General features: G+C 36.2%; 3 pseudogenes; all 3 read right to left on the reverse strand.

Annotated features, from left to right (window-relative positions):
- Positions 1-204: 204 nt before the first annotated feature.
- LOC120161012 lies at positions 205-2,247 on the reverse strand (annotated as a pseudogene).
- A 1,025-nt stretch (positions 2,248-3,272) lies between these two features.
- On the reverse strand, positions 3,273-13,875 carry LOC120160971 (annotated as a pseudogene).
- A 5,000-nt stretch (positions 13,876-18,875) lies between these two features.
- The window catches only part of LOC120160981, a 37,441-nt pseudogene continuing 33,866 nt past the window's right edge, over positions 18,876-22,450 (reverse strand).

The following is a 22,450-nucleotide window of genomic DNA, read 5'->3' on the forward strand; positions in this document are numbered from 1 at the left end:
AGCAGAATTTTTTAGGTTTGAAAAGATTTATAGTTCATACTATTTGTGATATAACACAAATCTTCTTTACATCAACAATGGTTGTGACATCTTATTAGTTGCTCCCCCATAATCCTCCACCAAAGTTTATTTGATGTTTTATTAGAGTTTTTATTGGAAAATTACTTGAGCTGAAAGTATTGCAAACATAAACTACGGGCTAAAGGTTAACACAAATGCAAGGCACTGATTATTAAAACAAAATTTGATTCAAACACTATAATTGTCTTGAAACAAGGGAAAAACACACCCAAAATTTGTCCTCCTGCGGACAATGCTTACAAGCAAGGAAATAAACTGAGATAATATATATATTGTTTAAATATATATGAAGCCTTCAACGCTTCTTAGACACACCAACAGTCTTCCCTCTGCGACCAGTCGTCTTGGTGTGCTGACCACGGACACGAAGGCCCCAGTAGTGCCTCAGACCACGGTGGTTCCTGAAAGACAGTATAAATTGTTAGCTGCCATCTATTCTAGACTCATTCCCCAATAGACAGAAACTAACCATAAAACCAAACCGAATCAAACCAGGACAAACACTTCTCTCAAGAATTTCTTAATCATACAGCAAACGAAACAAGGACAAACAGAGGAAGGAACAGGAGAGTAATTTTAGCTAGGTAACGTTTATACAAACATCAAGATAATATAAAGAATAATTTTTCACATAACAACAATAACCTGCCTACCAACAAGGCTCGAAGCTGGTAAGAAACAGCCCAAATGTTGAGACATTCCAACAAACTTGCCTACTTACATAATAATTAATAACCCAAGGGAAAGACATCAAGACATGTTTATCTGCCTTAAGTATGATGCTGCAGAAGAGAATGCCTCAAATAAACAGCCCAAATTATTTTCTCATGTCAGAAAATGCTAATAGTGAAGGATATGTTATAACACTGAGACAAACATAAACTCAAATCTAACACTCATGTTAGAAAGAGTTGGTTTGATTGTATCTCTTAAAGCATCACATGGTTGGCACATACAAAAGAAGTTACAAGATCAACTCCAGCACAAACAGCAAGAAAAGGAATTAACCTGATCTTCTTCAAGCGATCCAATCATCTCTCAACTTCATGTCAAGAGCATTAGACACAACTTGGGAATACTTTCCATCCTTCTAATCCTTCTGCCTATTCAAAAACCAGTCAGGGATTTTAAACTGCCTAGGGTTTGCGACAATGGTCATGAGGTTTTCCAGCTCCAGTGCGGTCAATTCACCGGCCCTGATAACAAGAAGTAAATCAATAACATATCCTTGACAAACTACTCAAAACTGAACACCATTTTAAAAAAATCCCCATGCCACAAGCTCACAACTTATACTTTACTATACATAATAGAAGCCTAGCAAACAGTTAATCTAAAGTAAACTAATCACCATACAAATCTATGCATAATCATCTCAACAATAAACCCCTAAAACCAAAACATTTATCATCCATCTAATCTTAGACGCCAGAAAGCATCATTATCCCCATACTAAGCCTAAAATTGCATGCATTGTACAAAAATTTCAGAAACAAAAGCAAACCTCTTGTTCATGTCTACATCAGCCTTCTTGCAAAGGATGTTAGCGAAACGCCTTCCAATACCCTTGATGGAAGTCATAGCGAACATAATTTTTTGCTTTCCATCAACGTTGGTGTTTAGCACACGCAAAATGTGCTGAAAATCTTCGTTGGCCACCAGAGACTACACAGGAAAACATTATTATTATTATTATTATTATTATTATTATTATTATTATTATTATTATTATTATTATTATTATTATTTATTAACACAGGAAAACATTAAAATGTTGTTAAAAGCAGCAATCTTTTGTTAAAAAAAACTGAACTTAAATCAAGTAAAAGACATTTAATTACCGCTCATAAAAACCTCGTTCCACCCAAATATATATAAAGTAAATTTAGATCAGAAACTGAGTTAGATGAAGCAAAATAAAAAGCTGCGAAAATATGAATTAATCAATTAATGGAGAGAATTGTAAAGATTACGGACTGAGAAGAAAAGGAAAAAAAATCAAAATACCATTTCGTGAGGAATGAGGAGATCTGAGGAAAGAGAATACAAGAGCCTCTGGACGACTGGTTTGCTGAAGAGAGTAACGAAAGGAGGTAAAGTAGGGTTTTATATATTCACGATTTTAGGTTTTTAATGGTCATTAGTTTTACGTTTTATTATTTGGCTAAATTCTTTATTAGTACCTGTATTATACATAGATTATTTATTTAGTCCAAATACTTTAATTTGATCATTTTTAACTCCTGAAATTTGTTTCAGATTTTAAATTTTAGTATTAATTTAAATAATAATTGTAAAATATGTTAAATTAAAATTTATTTTAATCCTTATATTTAATATAAACTGTAGATGATTTTAAATATTATAATTCAATCATATCACCCATGTACCAATTGAGTTAGGATTAGGATTTTAAATTTTGACAAGTACATGATTAAAATTAATCAAATTAGAGTATAAGGATTAAATCTACACCATATGCATAGTATAAGTATCAACCATAAAGTTTGACCTATTATTTTCTTAATTTTTATAGTTTCTTAATTTTTTTCTTGGTTTTAAAATTAACTGTAATTTTCACTGAAAAATACTTTTAAAATTAAGATAAAAATAATTTTAGGTACCTAATTTTGGCATTTATGTACAATGTCATATTCAATATTTTTTTTTATAATTAAGCACTTTATTTTTTAAAGGTGTAATAGTTTTTAAATTATACATTATGGATTCTTACTTATAATTTTAGGGTTGTTTAATTGATAAAATCACAAATAAATACTCGAAATTTATTTCAATCTTTATCCATTTGCAAACAAGATCATCTTAAATTAAAAAAATAAAACACAACTAAATATTCGAATTACCTACCTACAACAAAACCGAGACAGTTCATCAATTAAATAAAGCAGACAGAAAAAGAAGACTAAATATTTTATCAACTGATATGCTGAAAGAAACTGAATCATACAGCCACTTCCATCATTGTAATGGAATAACTGTGTAAGTTAAACTAAAATTATATTTCATAATCCGACAAACAAATCGAAACCTGGGTCTAAATATCATACAAAGCTAAAGCTTAACGCAAAGTAAGATTAGACAAATGAAATGAAACTTCGGTGTGGCATCCTATCATATAGCACTACCCTGCTTGAACAGTTTCATGGCATCCTTCAGTGTGGCTCAAGCAATTTGAAGAGAGTCTAATTCTTCTTTGTAGTCTCAGTTTTTTAGAAAGAAAAGGGTATTTTATACTGATAATCCGTAAGTTAATAGATGTTATATAGATATATTACAGCCTAATACTTTGGCGGCGGTGTCGAGAGATTGTATAGGCATTCCTCTTGCAAGCTGACTATAAGCTTCCCATGTTAAGCACTTTTCGATATCAGTTTGCCAGTCAATGGCACCTATATTGAAGTATTGATAAGAAGCCATGCAAACCATTTAGTTCCACCTTAGATTTAGAATCGATCGAACCTATGTGCAAAATATTGCGAAGGACTGATGTGCTGAGAGCTCGAACATGTGCACTTGTATGAGAAAGGTATCGAGTTGTAGCTGGTAGACGACACTGCATGGATACAGAGATTAAGGGCTTAAATCAGCTTACGAAAGGAGACCTTTGTTCCCGTGTTAATGGACATTGGTATTTATAATGAACAAGTTCAAAGCATGTTTTAGACTTTAAGCTTAAGAATATGACGAATTGACTAAGCCAATAAGGATGCGTTTGGTTCACGAAATATAAGATTATCAGTGGGAATATGATTACCGGAATGTAACATTACCTAACACATTAATGGGAATGTTACATTAGTGTGTTTGGTTTGTTTGACAGTAATGTAAGATTACAGTGTTTAGTTTAAGGAATAAAAGATTACTAAAATGTATATTTTATCAAATTGTAAGATTACAGTGTTTAGTTTAAGGAATAAAAGATTACTAAAATGTATATTTTATCAAATTGACCTTGTTCTATATTTTTTAACAAGTGAAATTTTAAATATTTAAATAAAAATTATTTATATAAAAATTCATCGATAATATATTTAAATAAAAATTCATTGATAATATATCATTTTATTATTTAAATATATCATGTATTATTTTAATTTTAATTAATATTAAATTTTACATCATTTATTTAAAAATATATTAAAACTTTACTTCAACATTTAACTAAATGTTCAATATTAGGGATTTTTAACTTTCACTATGATATTGAATCGACCATGACGATGATTCCGTTGGATAATGTTTTCCACACAAAATAGCTATGACCATTAAAAATAAGTTTTTCATTCTTGTTGTTGAGGATTTATTAGATGAATTATTAGAGGTTAAATATTTTTCAAAAATCGATTTAAGGTCTGACTATTACCAGATCCAAATCAAGGAAGATGATATACAAAAAAAACTGCTTTTAGAACTCACCACACCCATTTTGAATTCAAAGTCATGCTAATTGGTCTTATGAATGCCCAACCACATTTCAATCTCTAATGAATGAGCTTTTTGGACCATATTTGAGGTTTGTTTTGGTTTTCTTTGATGATATATTTACTCTGACAATTGAGACTTACATTTACAACACTTAGAAATAGTATTATTACAATTACTACAAACTAACTGATTATTTGTCAAAAAGAGAATATTTTTTTGAACACGAAACAGTTGAATGTATGGGACACATTATTTTTGTCCAAGAAGTTGCAACGAATCCTAGAAAACACTGTCCGAATACCAGCCAAACACTGTCTGAATCCATCCTTTTATCTTGATGCTATTTTAACTAGTCATGGTTCTACTAGAGAAAGTATCAACTTCGCTTCCCTTTTTCATGTATCAAGTTGAAACACTGTCCGAATCCAACAATTCAGGCAGTTGAATTTTACGATTACAATCGTTAGCCAAAAGGAATATGAATGTTTTATTCATGGTCCAAAGAAACTCGGGAATTCGGATTTAAAACACACCAATGGAATTGAATCAATAGCACCCACAAGAGCATATGCTAGCCACAAAGCAAACAAGGTACCACTTCCATATAATATGATTGAATATGCATCTTCATTGTCAAGCTGCAGGTGTTTAATATTCCAATCATCATAATTGATTCAGAAACCATTACAAATGGAAAGTACTTGAAGAAAAGAAGCAAACTATAAAAAAAGGCTCTCAAAGTATGATGAATTGAATGTGAGCAAACTTACAACACCGTTTGAAATTGAATTCTTTTTAAACTAACTATAGAAACAGGGATAAAGAGGGACAAACAAAACAATATGATCGGCCAAAATTACGGTGAAAGCTATCTATAAGAATTGAAGAAAGAAGAAAATGAATTGGAACTAATCATCACAACAACCAAATTGCAAATTCATTAAAGAAGTTAGCTAATACGTAATGAACAAAATCTAAGCAAGGCAAGAACAGAAAAGAAATTACTTGCCAATGCTAATCACATCAACCAAATTGCAAATTCATTAAAGAAGCATTTCATGTATCAAATGCCTTCCACTGATTCGAAAACCTCATCATTGCAAACTAATTTGATAACAAAAAGGACGCAATTACTTGTCAATGCTAGTATTGGATGAAAAGTAATTAACATATTCGAAAACTAGCACTTTACTTGCAAGTCATATACTACATAACAAAAAGAAGTATTACATTAACCATCAAAAGTTTTTACAATGTTCAGACTTACAAAAGATAATAGTCATAACACAAAAAATTCTTCAAGTCAAAAGATTGACATATACCTGGCTAAACTACAAAAAAAAGTTGGGACCATATTCTAAAGTCATAATCAAAAAGAGATTCTAAACATAATTGCAGAAGGACAAAACTTATATAGTAAAGCAATTAGATCAATACACACATCTACGAAATACTGAAAACAATAATAATCGAGCAACCAACGTTATACAGCGAAGAGCTAATTTTGCAACCAGACAACTAACCCTCCACAAAGTAAAGCAAATTAGCGAGGGAATTTAAAGGGAAAGATGTGTTACCAGCCATGAAGGCGCTTGTGAAGGTTGATGATGTACTCTCTGGTCACACCTCTTCTTTTCGTCCCCTTGTTTTCTCAACCATTTTCACTCTTTCTAGTTTAATCCTTACCTGCGTTCACTCACCCATTGTCAGTTCAAAACCATATCTTAATAATAAAAAAAATAATAATTAAACATAATTGGGAGCTGAAAACTTATATAGTATCTTGAAACGGACGGACAAATCGAGCGGTTAAACCAATGTTTAAAGTAACATTTGAGAAGCATTTGCTTTCTCAAGGCCGCTACTTAGGTGAAATGGTTGCCCCAAGCCAAATGGTGGTACATCATAAATTTTTATATTGTTTTAGGAACAACATGGTTTGAGGCCCTATATGATTATAAACCATAACTTCTAGCATGAAGAGAGGAATCAACACTACAGAGTGTGACAAAATTAATGTCTAATTGTGATTAGTTGTACAAGTTATTACAAGATCAATTATATAAGGCACAAGCTCAGATGAAGCAGTATACAAATAAAAATAGAAAGGAGAGAGAGTTCCAAGTGAGAGATGAGGTTTAATTTAAACTCCAACCGTATCGACAGAGTTTCATTTCCTTGAGAAAACATCTCAAGCTGGCTACATGTTACTACGGTTCTTACAAAATCATCAAGCGTATAGGGTCAGAAGCTTATCAAGTGTAGTTGCCTGAATCTTCTAAAATTCATCTGATTTTTCATGTATGCCTTTTAAAGAAAAAGGTCGGGGAAAAGTTTGTTTTTTTTCAATCGATCCTTCAGAACTCGATCAGGATAGGAGCTTAAAATTTTACCTTGAATAAATGCTTGACAAACACATGGTGAAGAGAAATAACCAAGTGATAACTATTGATACAGTAGACAAACATGGTGCCTTAATTCCAATCCCAATTATCGGTAATGCATAACTTAAGTTTGTTTCACCACCAAACATAAAAGATAAAATAAATTATAGCAGAAAATTTCATAAAATAGTTAAAAAAAAGTACCCATCAAAACCATCAATTATAACTAAGTTCAAGCAAAATAACAACATGCTTCAAGCAAGAAACAAAACCCAGACCAGCAAATCAGCTAAGGATGAAGATAAACAAGTGAAAGGAAAATCCAAGAGAGCAAAACAATTGATCATCAATAAGGGGGAAAACCCAGGAACAAAACTGAATGATAATCAGAAAATGAACAGATATTGGGGATGATGACTTGACCTGCAAAGGCTAGACAGATGTAAAAGGAATTGTCGGAGAGAACAATTAAGAAAAGAGGGAGAGAGCTCAAAGTCCATGGAAGAAGGTAAGAGTATTATGCTTTATTTATGTGTTAGGTATAGATTGTTGCCCAAAACTGACTCGTCAAGTCATGATTTTTTTTGGTTAATTCATTTCTGTTTTCATTAATGGAACGAGTTTCAACGATTACCTTTTTCCTTAAAATTTCCAAGTATGAAACAGAGAAGAAACATCAAAGAAATTGAAGATTAAACAAAGGAAAAGTAGATATGTAAACTCATATCCTTGCTTGATCGCTTTCAACTTTTCAGAAAATCAGTTTTTCAGGGGAGCAGCGACGGAAGGCGGACGGAAATCATGCACGGCGGAAATTTCACAGAATCAGCCAGAACGAAGGGAGAAAGTTATTTTAGACAAGGGGACGGGAATAATGAAATACATAAGGGAGAGGGGGATAGATATTCCCGGGAAAACACTAAAAAAAATTATTGTTGGTATTTCTTTTTTAACTGGCACTTGGTAATGTGCCCCAGCCAAACGTGGGTATATTCATCCGGGAAAAAAATATTCCTGCCATGAATGAATTATACCTTGAACCAAATGGGGCCTAAAGGGCATTTTGCTCACCTTTAACAGGTTTGAAAGTCCATCTGCCACTGCCAGTCCAGATTCTCTCCACTCGAGTACTGGCTGGACTGCTCTAGCTGTTGCTTCCAGCAGCTGGATAAAAAAGATTGAAGACATTAACCAAGCTTTGAAATAAATTCAAATGTGACTTGACTTATTTGCAAGATAAGACCAGTTAACACTCCAATATGTGTAGCTTTACAAGGGTCTTTACACAGACGACCTTCGAAGGGGTAATAGGGAAGAAGAATATAATATACCCGAGTTCTAATACCATGTTAAGCATCCAATCCAAAACCGATTGATGCAAGTGAAGATGCTTAACTTGAATATAATTAGATTATACGAAACCCAAAAATTAACAAATGTGGGACAATATCCCTTGACTTCACACAAATGTTCAATAGAAAGATGCAATGATTGGCAAATGACCATCTACAAGCAACAATAATTAGATAGAGTACCTCCAATTGCGGTAAAGTACAAGCTTCCCCATCAACAAGCATCCCCATCAATAAGCATCCCATCTGTAGCACGAAGAAGTAGATCAGAAGCACTTGCTACAATTTTTTTTATCATAAGCACTTGCTACAATTACCAATGATTCTGGGATATCATGGTTTCTCATCAGTTCCACGATCAACTTTACAATCCGCTGGTTGATTCTCCACATCTTCTAACCATGATCATCATCTTTGGCAATCCAAGGCTGCAATTCCCTATCCGCCTGACAAGAACACAAGGCCATGAAAGTGACCAAACAGAGAGTAAATAAAGTTTTTTTTAAAAAAAACACACACACACACAAAAGCTAAACTAGGAATTTTATGGCTGCTGGCTTGGACACACAAACTAAACCAAAGTGTTTTATCACAAATATTACCTTGATTACAAATTGATATCACCTTTTACAAAAGGCATGGTGTTCAAATCAGCAGACATAAAGAAAAGCACGAGAACCTGCTATTTTAAATATATATATTTATAGACTAAAATTCACAAGATGAACAAAATTTGGACCTGAAGTACAACTGCTGTAGTTTTTTTTATAGAAGTTGGAGGTCTCATTAAAAACTCTCTTTGTATTCTTCTACATACTTAGAAGTATGTTGAAGAACATAGGAAGGAAGAAAAGAGTGCCTCATATTTTATTAAATTGAAGACCAAGTACAAGTGGTAACACCGAACCCTCATACGGGGATAAACATCATTACAAAACATGTCACTAGCATTGGGGATAAACATCATTACCAAACCTTTGTTTGGGGAAACCTTACAACTTGGAGAAGTAAGAAACAATCTGTTGTTTCAAGAAGTAGTGCTGAAGTTGAATTCAGAGCACTAGCATTGGGAATATGCGAAGGAATTTGGCTACTTAAACTACTGAAAGAACTTGTCACTAATCAAGAGGATCACTTTGAAGTTTTGTGTGATAATCAATCTACTATTCAAATTGCCAAGAACCCAGTTCAACATGATCGGACAAAGCATGTTGAGATTGATAGGCATTTTATTGCTGATCAAGTTAACAAAAAGACAGCCACACTTTCATACATTCCTTCAGAAGAACAAGTTGCAGACATTCTTACTAAGGTTTTGCCAAAGCATGTTTTCAATAAATTCCTATTCAAGCTGGGATTATACAATGTATATTCTCCAGCTTGAGGGGGAGTGTAGGAATTATAAAAATATATGAATATCTAAATATCCTTTAATTAAGGGATTCTGTAAATATCCTTTAATTAAGGGATTCTGTAAATATCCTTTAATTAAGGGATTCTGTAAATATCCTTTAATTAAGGGATTCTGTAAATATTCTACAGTCCCTTATTTTAAGGGATCATATCTCCTAGGATTAATATCTTTCCATTCTTAGAGTTTCCTACTTTAGAGAGATGATTTGTATATAAATATGCAATATGTACTATTGAAAAGAATAAGAAATTACAGAGAATTACTCTGATTTCTACATAACCACACGCGTCGGTTCTCCACTACTAGCTCTCTGACCAAGTTTCCACTATGGAAAACCACTCTGCAAGAGTCTCTAGCTTATCATCCTTCACGCTTCACAACGAATCGTAGTCTTCAAAAACCATTAGAACTGCATTTCCAGCAGCTCTCATTAGCGTGAAACCAGATAGTCCTTTGGCTTGTATTTGGTTAGCAAGATTACCAATTTTGATAAAGTTCTTGCACCACCCCACAAGACAGTTAGTCAACACTTGAAGTTTATCCTCGTCTACAGAACCCTCAACTTCACATTGTTTAATCCTCGAAAAATCTTTCACCCCAGACTTACGTTGAACAACAGTCGAGGACTTTAGCCAGAAAGACTGTTGGGGTTTATATTTAGCCAATGAGACTCTAATTATCCTGCCGTAAATCTGATTGGCATTCATCTTAGAAATCGTTGTCCTTGCTTCTTCAATTGTAGCATAGCGAATAAACCCAAAGGGAACCTCATTCGAGTTTCTTTTTTTAGGAATGAAGGCATCAAGAACTTGACCATGTGTGCCAAATATAGATCCAAGTCTCTTCCAATGGATCTTCTCTGGAAGGTTTTCGATAAAAATCGTGTAACAACCATTTCTGAACCCATTACCGATATTTGGTTGGCCTTCATTCCTCCAATTATGAAACCCATTTCTTCTCCTTCCCACCACTTCGAAAAACTTTTCATTGGAAAACCCTTTCGAATTTATCTCCTTGGTTCTATCATGATCAACATCAACGACAGAAAGAGCTGGAGTTTCCTGTACTACAGAAAGCTTTTCGTTCCTATGTTTCCCTCTTTATGAGCACTTCTTCAAATGGTTGGATGATAATGGACTTTCACCTAACCTCCCTGAATGTGCTCCCAAATTTTGCTGATTTTGTGGCGAATGAGATTGTCTGTAAGTAGTGTCGTCGGGCTCAACTGTCCAACCAGCTTCACGGACCAAGGCAGTCAGTATGTCGTTCATCGCATCATGCGGGGGAAGAGGGAAGTTGCCATATTGCCTCAACCGGCTAGCATGCGTCTAGTAAAAGCTCGCATGTGTCGTTTCTGATTTTTTGTCCTCTCTTTTCTTTCACACTTTCACGTTCTTCCTTACCGGAGTAAGATGAAGTGGTTGCACCGGCAAATCCAGAGGTCTTTAAAAACCTGCCTCTTGCTACTACTGCTTTCTCCTTCATCTTTAACTCATTTTCCCACTTATTCAAATCTGCCACTAATGCTTTAAGTGCCTTCACTCTCGCTTCTAATTCCTCAGCAGAATCCAGAAGAAAATCAGCAGATGCACCACGGCTATGAGGCTCAAGAGGGAGTTCTGAAGTCCTTGACGATGAAGGAGGAACAGTAGAGGGCTTCACAGAGAAAACAGCCATCGTGCCAGTTGAAACAAACCCTCGCAGTCGGCTGGGCTGAGATAAGGGTTGGGGCTCCATGGTGAGTTCGAAACTGTTCTCTGCAAATAGTAGCGACTCTCGACAGTAGAATACTTGGGTTTTGGTTGCGATAAGACTCTGCGAACGGCGGTGAGACAGAGTCGATCTCGGACGGCGGGAGTCAGCGTAAATCTACAGTGGACGGCTTGTAGATCTGTGTCGAATGACAGACTTTTACTCAAATCTAAGGTCAGATCTGTATTTACCAAGAGCAGGCAACCAATCCTGGAAAAAACGGCGTCAAAACGATGGCCGAAGTAAGGCTACGGACAGCTGACGGCGAACAACGGACGGTGGAGAAAAAACTTTTTATAAAAACACCTGGGCTCTAGAGAGAAGCAGGAGCTTCTCTCTCTAAAACACCTAATTCCATCCAAGTAGGCAAGTCAGACAAATATATTCCAATGAAATCATAATGATGAATTTACATATGAAACATAGGGCAATTATATACATCACAAAACGTTACTAATCCACACAAGTATCACAAACCATACCTTCTATTTAGAAATAATAAAAAATTCTAAGGAATCAGTTAAGGTGAATCTTTTTATATATACAAGTGAAGATTACATGTCTCCATCCTTACTGGGCAGATGTGCTTTCAGCACTGAGCTGTGTTTCAGGGGCTGCTATCATCTTGTGCCACAGTAGTGAAACAACAGAGAAACATAACTCTTGTTTCTCCACAAGCACTAATCTCAGAAGAAATTGTGCACTGCAATTGAATCCTATGTGCCTGTCCCTTGTGAGAAAATTGGCCAAATCTGAGGCATCTATTGGGAAACTTGTGATACCTTTGCCCAAGGAATTTCCTGAGCCTTCATTTGATGCTAACAACCTCTCACATCTAAGATTATTGTTTGAATGAGTTGAATCTTCAAATTCTGAAGTAGATGATTGTCCAGGATCAAAGCAAGTGGCACGCAAACACTTGTTTTGTTTTCTGTCATCTAAACAATGGGAAGATTTCCCAACAGGTGCATATATCAGTTGTGCTTCTAATGGTTCAGCCATGTTAACAATGGATGCGACAGCCTTGTTGTGAATATCAATGAGATTATATAATGATGATGCCTTGGAGTAGATTTCATTGTCCCACTTGCATCGCATTAGGACATAGAGTGCATACATGCAAGCCTTTGATCGTCTAAATAGTTCAGAAACATGAGCAGCAACCATAGCTGCAGCAACTATTTCATTTGAACTATAACCCCATGAAGTGCCAACAGAAGATGGCTTTAGCGAAAAAAGTGCCTCTAAAATTGCCAAGATTCTGTTAGTATGATGGATAGCGGAGTCAATACCATGTCCATAGTCGATACAAGATCCATTTACATTTACAGGGTTGACCGTAGCTTGAACATCTATAGAAGTTGATTGATTATTTCCTCTTGTAACCAAAGGGAACAACTGAAGCTCGCAGGCAAGAGCACAAACAACAGCCAGCACATAAGAATCAAACGCAGCTACAAGCCCTTGTTTTTTTGCTTTTCTGGACTTTATGTTTTTCAGCTTTTCAGATTGTGCCTGTGATTCATCAATGCCCTCATCAGGAGGAAAACTTTCTTCACCTCTTGGTCACTTACTCCCCTTGAACTGAGTTTCATGGCTAATGCACACAGTCAATACAACAAAAAGTAGGCGTGAAGCAAGCTTTATAGAAGCACATGATTCCAAAAGAGGGAATGCACCATTGTACGAAGCTCCGCCACAGCAAGATTCTTTGAGGCAGACCCTATGTTGTATCTTGTTTTTCTGGTTTGCTCCCTGGAGGGTTCAGGTGGAAAAGTTCTCTGTAGAATTGCTTCAAAAGTCGCCACAAATATCTTCATGAGATATGCTTCAGAAGGACTTCCACGTGGAAGGTATTCCAAGACCTTCAGAAGTGGTATGTATAGGTTCCACGATAATACGGGAGGTTGCAATGGGGTTGAAACAATAATTTCTGGAAGATCAACAGCTGAAGAGCTAAAGGGAATCAGGCCATAAGCAGCTTCCCATATGGTACATGTTCTCCATTCCACCTCCGGTCCATAAGCACAAAGCATTGACACGATCCCTTGGGCAGTAGCTTCAATAGTTGCTTCAGCCGCAGGAACCTCAATCTGATGAACAATGTTTTAAGATTTTTTTTCAGTATTTGTGAACATGCATCATTGTATGAATAAATCCATGCATATTAATTACTTATCTGTAAAGAGAAACAAAAAAGTTGAAGAATAGAAGATCACATGCAAAATTTTGAAGTTGACCAGCAATACCTGCTTTCTATAGCACAATATATAACCACCAGAAGGTTCATGTTGAACTTCTACTCCCTCAACTTGTCTTATTAGAGGAAAAAGCAATGCAGGCTGTGAAAGTATGCGAAAAAGTAAAGCTGCAGCAGTATCAGCAGCAATACCCGCTCTCATAGGCATTGCAGTCCCAATTGCACGCAAAAAATATAAATGCATCCAATTTCGAGGAAGCTACAGCAACATCCATAAAAGCAATTTGCTAAGACAAATGGAATGGTGATAATAGAAGGCGTTATTGCATCATTTTGAAAAAATATAATTATATATTTTTTTCTGAATGAACATTTGGTACCAGATCAAATGCTTCCTCATAAACAACTTTATATTACGGCATATGCTCCACACTTTACTGACATTCACACAAGATTGCACTCCACCTGCAACAACCCAGAAAATTTGAAAAAAAAATAAATTAATTGTGTAAATTGGTGAATTTTGGGGACTAAATTGAAAGTTTTCAAAACTTGTAGCTTGTTTTAGAGTTGAAGGAAATACAGGGACCAAGCCTTGAATTTACCCAAAAAGTGTCGACAGGCACTCTATTAAAAGCTTTGAATCAGAATTACGGGGGGATTCATAAGCATAATTTGCTAAAATTCCTCCCCACCAACCTCTCTTTCCAAACCGATTCAGAAGTCGTTCGATCTCCGATCGTCGTTTTGAAACCACCATCGTGTTCGTCATCAAGTGAGGAACAAACCCCTTAAATCAATTGAAGTGAAACGCTGCCAAACGTCGTGAATTTCAAGTCAAAATCTGGACGTTTTTTTAAGCACCACCACCGAGAAAATCCTAAATTCATCGTCGATCGTTGCTCCGTTTTCAACACCTCCCGCACCATCGTGTTCCTTGTGCTGTTTCGAGTCCGCCGGTGTTATCCTTGGTCTCTGTAGGCGGCGGCGCGTGTGGAGGTGAAGCGGTCAAAATTTTCAATTTGTTGAAATCGAGCTCTCCGCCGTTCAAAATTTTGGACCGAGCTTTGTAAGTGCCTCAAAATCGTTCAAAATAATTTTTAGAATTTTTTCTGTGAATTTTTCGAAGCCAGAAGAGGTCCTACGCGCCGCCAATGCGCGTGGCGGATGTTCGAAACTGGTTTAGAAGCATTAAAACCGGTTTGACCGGTCCGAAACAGTTTGACCGGTTCTAACCCGACAAGACCGTAGACCTGACCCGACCGTTGACCCGACCGTTGACCCGACCCGTAAACCTGACCCGTTGACCGTTGACTGGGTGTTAGTTTCGTAATTATTTTTAAAAGTGTGCTATTTTCGTAATTATTTTTAAAAGGGTACTAGTTTCGTAATTATTTTTAAAAAGGTGTTATTTTCTTAATGTTTTTTAAAAGGGTGTTATTTTCGTCAATATGTTTTTTGAAAGGGTGTTATTTTCGTAAATATTTTTAAAAAGGGTGATAATTGTGTAAAATGGTTGATCATCTGTTGACCTTCTTTGACCAGAACTTTGATCGGCATTGACCGGCCATTAAACGACCGTTGACCTTTTTCGAATATACATATCCTGACATTTTTCAATGTCTTGAATCCATTTTTGGGGTCCGTTTCACCAAATTCGAACCCGAAAGTCTCCAAATTGTCAGTCAAACCCTATGACTTTGACTTTAACCAAGAATTCAAATTTCCGGAATGTCATATTTTATATTTTTCAACGTCCTGAATCTGATTCCGAAGTCTGTTTTCCAAATTCTGATCCAAAATCCCCTAATCAAGCTTGTGAACCCAAAGGGCTTAGTATTTTAACATTTTTGATTATTTATTTGAGATATAGTTAAGGAATTGATTTAATAAAATATTATATGAATGTACTCTTGTTTCACCTGAGAGGGAATTAGTTAGGTCCGGTGTTGTCCGTTCGTCAGATCAGCCCGAACCGCGTAATACGAGAACTACCCTTAGGTTTCCGTAAATTATTTAAATAAAGATTAAGATTATTTATATTAGGATTCCAATATGGATTTTTCCAATTCGTAGGATCTAGCGCTACAGCAGAGCGTGATCGACAGACCCAGTAGTAGGCACCCTATCCGATTTCTCAGACTGTTATAGGTGTATTTCCTGACAGTGTTACATTAATGTTTTAAAATATATGTCTGAAAAATGTGTATCTGATATCTGATTTACCGCATATGTATGATATGATTTTCTGATTACGGTATTTTATACCAATTTCTGAATACTGATTACCCAACATCTGAATTACCATACATTACTGATTTGATTTTTTATTTCTATAATTCTGCTTATGGTTTTCAAGCTTGAAACATTCTTATGTTTTTAAGAATTATTCATTGTTTTACTCAAATACATTCATGTTCATTACTATCATTGGGGGGAAATATTGTTGGAGGAAGATTATCTGTGGCTCTTCGGCTGTGCTCAGGGCCTTACTGGTTGTATGGGGTGTATGGTTCTGGGGAACCTACACAAACAGATTGTGAAAGGATGGGGGTAGTGTTTATGTTTTAAATATAAAAAAACATGTTGCATAAATCGATTTTATTGAAAGATTATATCTGTATGTTTTTATACACTGTTTGGAGCACATTGGGCTTTTTAGCTCATTATGTAAATTTTAACCTTTTTCAGATAACAGCATACCGTAAGCTAGCAGATTTGGCATTAGGGAAGATCAACTACTTTATTTTGTACGAACATATATCTCTATATGTTTTCCAGTTGTGTTTGGTGACATGTATTTTGCTATCGTTTTGGATATATCGGTATTATTGATATTTGTTCTGTATTATATCTAATGATTTATAACTTGTTTTAAATATAAAGGAATCTATGAATGGGACATGTGACTGCTTAGGTTTGGGTCTAACGTTTAGACCGGGTCTAGGGGGTTACATTTGGTGGTATCAGAGCATTCGGTTTTAAACACTCGGACTGTAGATGGGTCCTAAACTTTGGATTTTTAAGAATTTAAAAAAACGTGTCACCTTATTTTATGATTTAAAGTTTTCTCGAGATACCTGATGTTAATCTGATATATGTTTCAAATTCTTTCTGTAGAGCCTTATAGATCCAACGATGAGTGCTGCTAGAGGTCGTAGGACAGGACGTGGCCGTTGTCGAGGACGAGTCACTCGACCTTCTGTTACGATAGACGATCTGATTGTAACATCCCAAACTACGAGTTAGTGACTAAATGGTAAAGTTTCAGAATTTAGTGATTAAAGTAGAAGAATGGATTACTTCAATGATTTATCTGGAAATAAATCCTAAAAGTTGTTAGTAATTATCAAATGAAATAGATGGCAAAATGGTCATTTGACTAATAAATGAATTAAAAATATATATGATAAGGATATATGTTAGAGGGGATAAGGATGAAGAGATATTCTCTTCATCTTCTTCTTCTTCTTCATGTACGAGAGAAAGAAAGAGCAAAGCTTGCAAATGTAAGATTCCTTGTTAGTTGATTATTTTTTAATTTTAAGAGTGGGTTTTGATCATTAGGTATTATTTAAGCTTATGGAAAGCTTATGTTGTCCTAAAATTAAAAGATAAAGAAGTTATGGAAGATTAAAGAAAATGAGTTTTTAAAGGAAATTATGGAAAAGAGTTAGTAAGTGAATTTTGAGAAGGAATTTGACTTGTCATCAATCTAATTAAGGAATGGAGTGTTAGAATTAGATTTAAAACATGTTAAAAATCTGGTATAATTCTTGAAGTTAATAAAGAGTAGAGGATATTAAGGTTAAAGACGAGATAATTGATTATAAATGAGTTTAAGCATGTATATGAAAGTTAGGAATATGAAAGGGGATGAAATATGAAGCATTTGAGTGAAGAGTTGATGATTTTCGGGTTCAAAAAGAGGATTCTGGGCAGAGTGCATCGATGCACATTCATAGTGCATCGATGCATCAAGGTTAAAACCCAGAAATTGTTTGAAGGTGTATCGATGTATTGGTAGTGCATCGATGCACTCTTTTAAAATAAAAATATCGAATGCAATTAGTGCATCTATGCATAAGGCATGCATCGATGCATCCCAGTAATAATACAACATCGAATGCATTTTATGCACCGATGCACCAGTAGTGCATCGATGCATACCTTCATTAAAAGATGAAATTGACTTTTCTCTTAGTCTAAGGAGTGAACCATTAGAGTATATTTATAGACTAAAATTCACAAGATGAACAAAATTTGGACCTGAAGTACAACTGCTGTAGTTTTTTTTATAGAAGTTGGAGGTCTCATTAAAAACTCTCTTTGTATTCTTCTACATACTTAGAAGTATGTTGAAGAACATAGGAAGGAAGAAAAGAGTGCCTCATATTTTATTAAATTGAAGACCAAGTACAAGTGGTAACACCGAACCCTCATACGGGGATAAACATCATTACAAAACATGTCACTAGCATTGGGGATAAACATCATTACCAAACCTTTGTTTGGGGAAACCTTACAACTTGGAGAAGTAAGAAACAATCTGTTGTTTCAAGAAGTAGTGCTGAAGTTGAATTCAGAGCACTAGCATTGGGAATATGCGAAGGAATTTGGCTACTTAAACTACTGAAAGAACTTGTCACTAATCAAGAGGATCACTTTGAAGTTTTGTGTGATAATCAATCTACTATTCAAATTGCCAAGAACCCAGTTCAACATGATCGGACAAAGCATGTTGAGATTGATAGGCATTTTATTGCTGATCAAGTTAACAAAAAGACAGCCACACTTTCATACATTCCTTCAGAAGAACAAGTTGCAGACATTCTTACTAAGGTTTTGCCAAAGCATGTTTTCAATAAATTCCTATTCAAGCTGGGATTATACAATGTATATTCTCCAGCTTGAGGGGGAGTGTAGGAATTATAAAAATATATGAATATCTAAATATCCTTTAATTAAGGGATTCTGTAAATATCCTTTAATTAAGGGATTCTGTAAATATCCTTTAATTAAGGGATTCTGTAAATATCCTTTAATTAAGGGATTCTGTAAATATTCTACAGTCCCTTATTTTAAGGGATCATATCTCCTAGGATTAATATATTTCCTTTCTTAGAGTTTCCTACTTTAGAGAGATGATTTGTATATAAATATGCAATATGTACTATTGAAAAGAATAAGAAATTACAGAGAATTACTCTGATTTCTACATAACCACACGCGTCGGTTCTCCACTACTAGCTCTCTGACCAAGTTTCCACTATGGAAAACCACTCTGCAAGAGTCTCTAGCTTATCATCCTTCACGCTTCACAACGAATCGTAGTCTTCAAAAACCATTAGAACTGCATTTCCAGCAGCTCTCATTAGCGTGAAACCAGATAGTCCTTTGGCTTGTATTTGGTTAGCAAGATTACCAATTTTGATAAAGTTCTTGCACCACCCCACAAGACAGTTAGTCAACACTTGAAGTTTATCCTCGTCTACAGAACCCTCAACTTCACATTGTTTAATCCTCGAAAAATCTTTCACCCCAGACTTACGTTGAACAACAGTCGAGGACTTTAGCCAGAAAGACTGTTGGGGTTTATATTTAGCCAATGAGACTCTAATTATCCTGCCGTAAATCTGATTGGCATTCATCTTAGAAATCGTTGTCCTTGCTTCTTCAATTGTAGCATAGCGAATAAACCCAAAGGGAACCTCATTCGAGTTTCTTTTTTTAGGAATGAAGGCATCAAGAACTTGACCATGTGTGCCAAATATAGATCCAAGTCTCTTCCAATGGATCTTCTCTGGAAGGTTTTCGATAAAAATCGTGTAACAACCATTTCTGAACCCATTACCGATATTTGGTTGGCCTTCATTCCTCCAATTATGAAACCCATTTCTTCTCCTTCCCACCACTTCGAAAAACTTTTCATTGGAAAACCCTTTCGAATTTATCTCCTTGGTTCTATCATGATCAACATCAACGACAGAAAGAGCTGGAGTTTCCTGTACTACAGAAAGCTTTTCGTTCCTATGTTTCCCTCTTTATGAGCACTTCTTCAAATGGTTGGATGATAATGGACTTTCACCTAACCTCCCTGAATGTGCTCCCAAATTTTGCTGATTTTGTGGCGAATGAGATTGTCTGTAAGTAGTGTCGTCGGGCTCAACTGTCCAACCAGCTTCACGGACCAAGGCAGTCAGTATGTCGTTCATCGCATCATGCGGGGGAAGAGGGAAGTTGCCATATTGCCTCAACCCGGCTAGCATGCGTCTAGTAAAAGCTCGCATGTGTCGTTTCTGATTTTTTGTCCTCTCATTTTCTTTCACACTTTCACGTTCTTCCTTACCGGAGTAAGATGAAGTGGTTGCACCGGCAAATCCAGAGGTCTTTAAAAACCTGCCTCTTGCTACTGCTTTCTCCTTCATCTTTAACTCATTTTCCCACTTATTCAAATCTGCCACTAATGCTTTAAGTGCCTTCACTCTCGCTTCTAATTCCTCAGCAGAATCCAGAAGAAAATCAGCAGATGCACCACGGCTATGAGGCTCAAGAGGGAGTTCTGAAGTCCTTGACGATGAAGGAGGAACAGTAGAGGGCTTCACAGAGAAAACAGCCATCGTGCCAGTTGAAACAAACCCTCGCAGTCGGCTGGGCTGAGATAAGGGTTGGGGCTCCATGGTGAGTTCGAAACTGTTCTCTGCAAATAGTAGCGACTCTCGACAGTAGAATACTTGGGTTTTGGTCGCGATAAGACTCTGCGAACGGCGGTGAGACAGAGTCGATCTCGGACGGCGGGAGTCAGCGTAAATCTACAGTGGACGGCTTGTAGATCTGTGTCGAATGACAGACTTTTACTCAAATCTAAGGTCAGATCTGTATTTACCAAGAGCAGGCAACCAATCCTGGAAAAAACGGCGTCAAAACGATGGCCGAAGTAAGGCTACGGACAGCTGACGGCGAACAACGGACGGTGGAGAAAAAACTTTTTATAAAAACACCTGGGCTCTAGAGAGAAGCAGGAGCTTCTCTCTCTAAAACACCTAATTCCATCCAAGTAGGCAAGTCAGACAAATATATTCCAATGAAATCATAATGATGAATTTACATATGAAACATAGGGCAATTATATACATCACAAAACGTTACTAATCCACACAAGTATCACAAACCATACCTTTTATTTAGAAATAATAAAAAATTCTAAGGAATCAGTTAAGGTGAATCTTTTTATATATACAAGTGAAGATTACATGTCTCCATCCTTACTGGGCAGATGTGCTTTCAGCACTGAGCTGTGTTTCAGGGGCTGCTATCATCTTGTGCCACAGTAGTGAAACAACAGAGAAACATAACTCTTGTTTCTCCACAAGCACTAATCTCAGAAGAAATTGTGCACTGCAATTGAATCCTATGTGCCTGTCCCTTGTGAGAAAATTGGCCAAATCTGAGGCATCTATTGGGAAACTTGTGATACCTTTGCCCAAGGAATTTCCTGAGCCTTCATTTGATGCTAACAACCTCTCACATCTAAGATTATTGTTTGAATGAGTTGAATCTTCAAATTCTGAAGTAGATGATTGTCCAGGATCAAAGCAAGTGGCACGCAAACACTTGTTTTGTTTTCTGTCATCTAAACAATGGGAAGATTTCCCAACAGGTGCATATATCAGTTGTGCTTCTAATGGTTCAGCCATGTTAACAATGGATGCGACAGCCTTGTTGTGAATATCAATGAGATTATATAATGATGATGCCTTGGAGTAGATTTCATTGTCCCACTTGCATCGCATTAGGACATAGAGTGCATACATGCAAGCCTTTGATCGTCTAAATAGTTCAGAAACATGAGCAGCAACCATAGCTGCAGCAACTATTTCATTTGAACTATAACCCCATGAAGTGCCAACAGAAGATGGCTTTAGCGAAAAAAGTGCCTCTAAAATTGCCAAGATTCTGTTAGTATGATGGATAGCGGAGTCAATACCATGTCCATAGTCGATACAAGATCCATTTACATTTACAGGGTTGACCGTAGCTTGAACATCTATAGAAGTTGATTGATTATTTCCTCTTGTAACCAAAGGGAACAACTGAAGCTCGCAGGCAAGAGCACAAACAACAGCCAGCACATAAGAATCAAACGCAGCTACAAGCCCTTGTTTCTTTGCTTTTCTGGACTTTATGTTTTTCAGCTTTTCAGATTGTGCCTGTGATTCATCAATGCCCTCATCAGGAGGAAAACTTTCTTCACCTCTTGGTCACTTACTCCCCTTGAACTGAGTTTCATGGCTAATGCACACAGTCAATACAACAAAAAGTAGGCGTGAAGCAAGCTTTATAGAAGCACATGATTCCAAAAAGAGGGAATGCACCATTGTACGAAGCTCCGCCACAGCAAGATTCTTTGAGGCAGACCCTATGTTGTATCTTGTTTTTCTGGTTTGCTCCCTGGAGGGTTCAGGTGGAAAAGTTCTCTGTAGAATTGCTTCAAAAGTCGCCACAAATATCTTCATGAGATATGCTTCAGAAGGACTTCCACGTGGAAGGTATTCCAAGACCTTCAGAAGTGGTATGTATAGGTTCCACGATAATACGGGAGGTTGCAATGGGGTTGAAACAATAATTTCTGGAAGATCAACAGCTGAAGAGCTAAAGGGAATCAGGCCATAAGCAGCTTCCCATATGGTACATGTTCTCCATTCCACCTCCGGTCCATAAGCACAAAGCATTGACACGATCCCTTGGGCAGTAGCTTCAATAGTTGCTTCAGCCGCAGGAACCTCAATCTGATGAACAATGTTTTAAGATTTTTTTTTCA

The sequence above is a fragment of the Hibiscus syriacus genome, unplaced genomic scaffold (assembly GCF_006381635.1).
Source record: "Hibiscus syriacus cultivar Baekdansim isolate YM2019G1 unplaced genomic scaffold, ASM638163v2 tig00002878_pilon, whole genome shotgun sequence".
NCBI classification, from domain to species: domain Eukaryota; kingdom Viridiplantae; phylum Streptophyta; class Magnoliopsida; order Malvales; family Malvaceae; genus Hibiscus; species Hibiscus syriacus.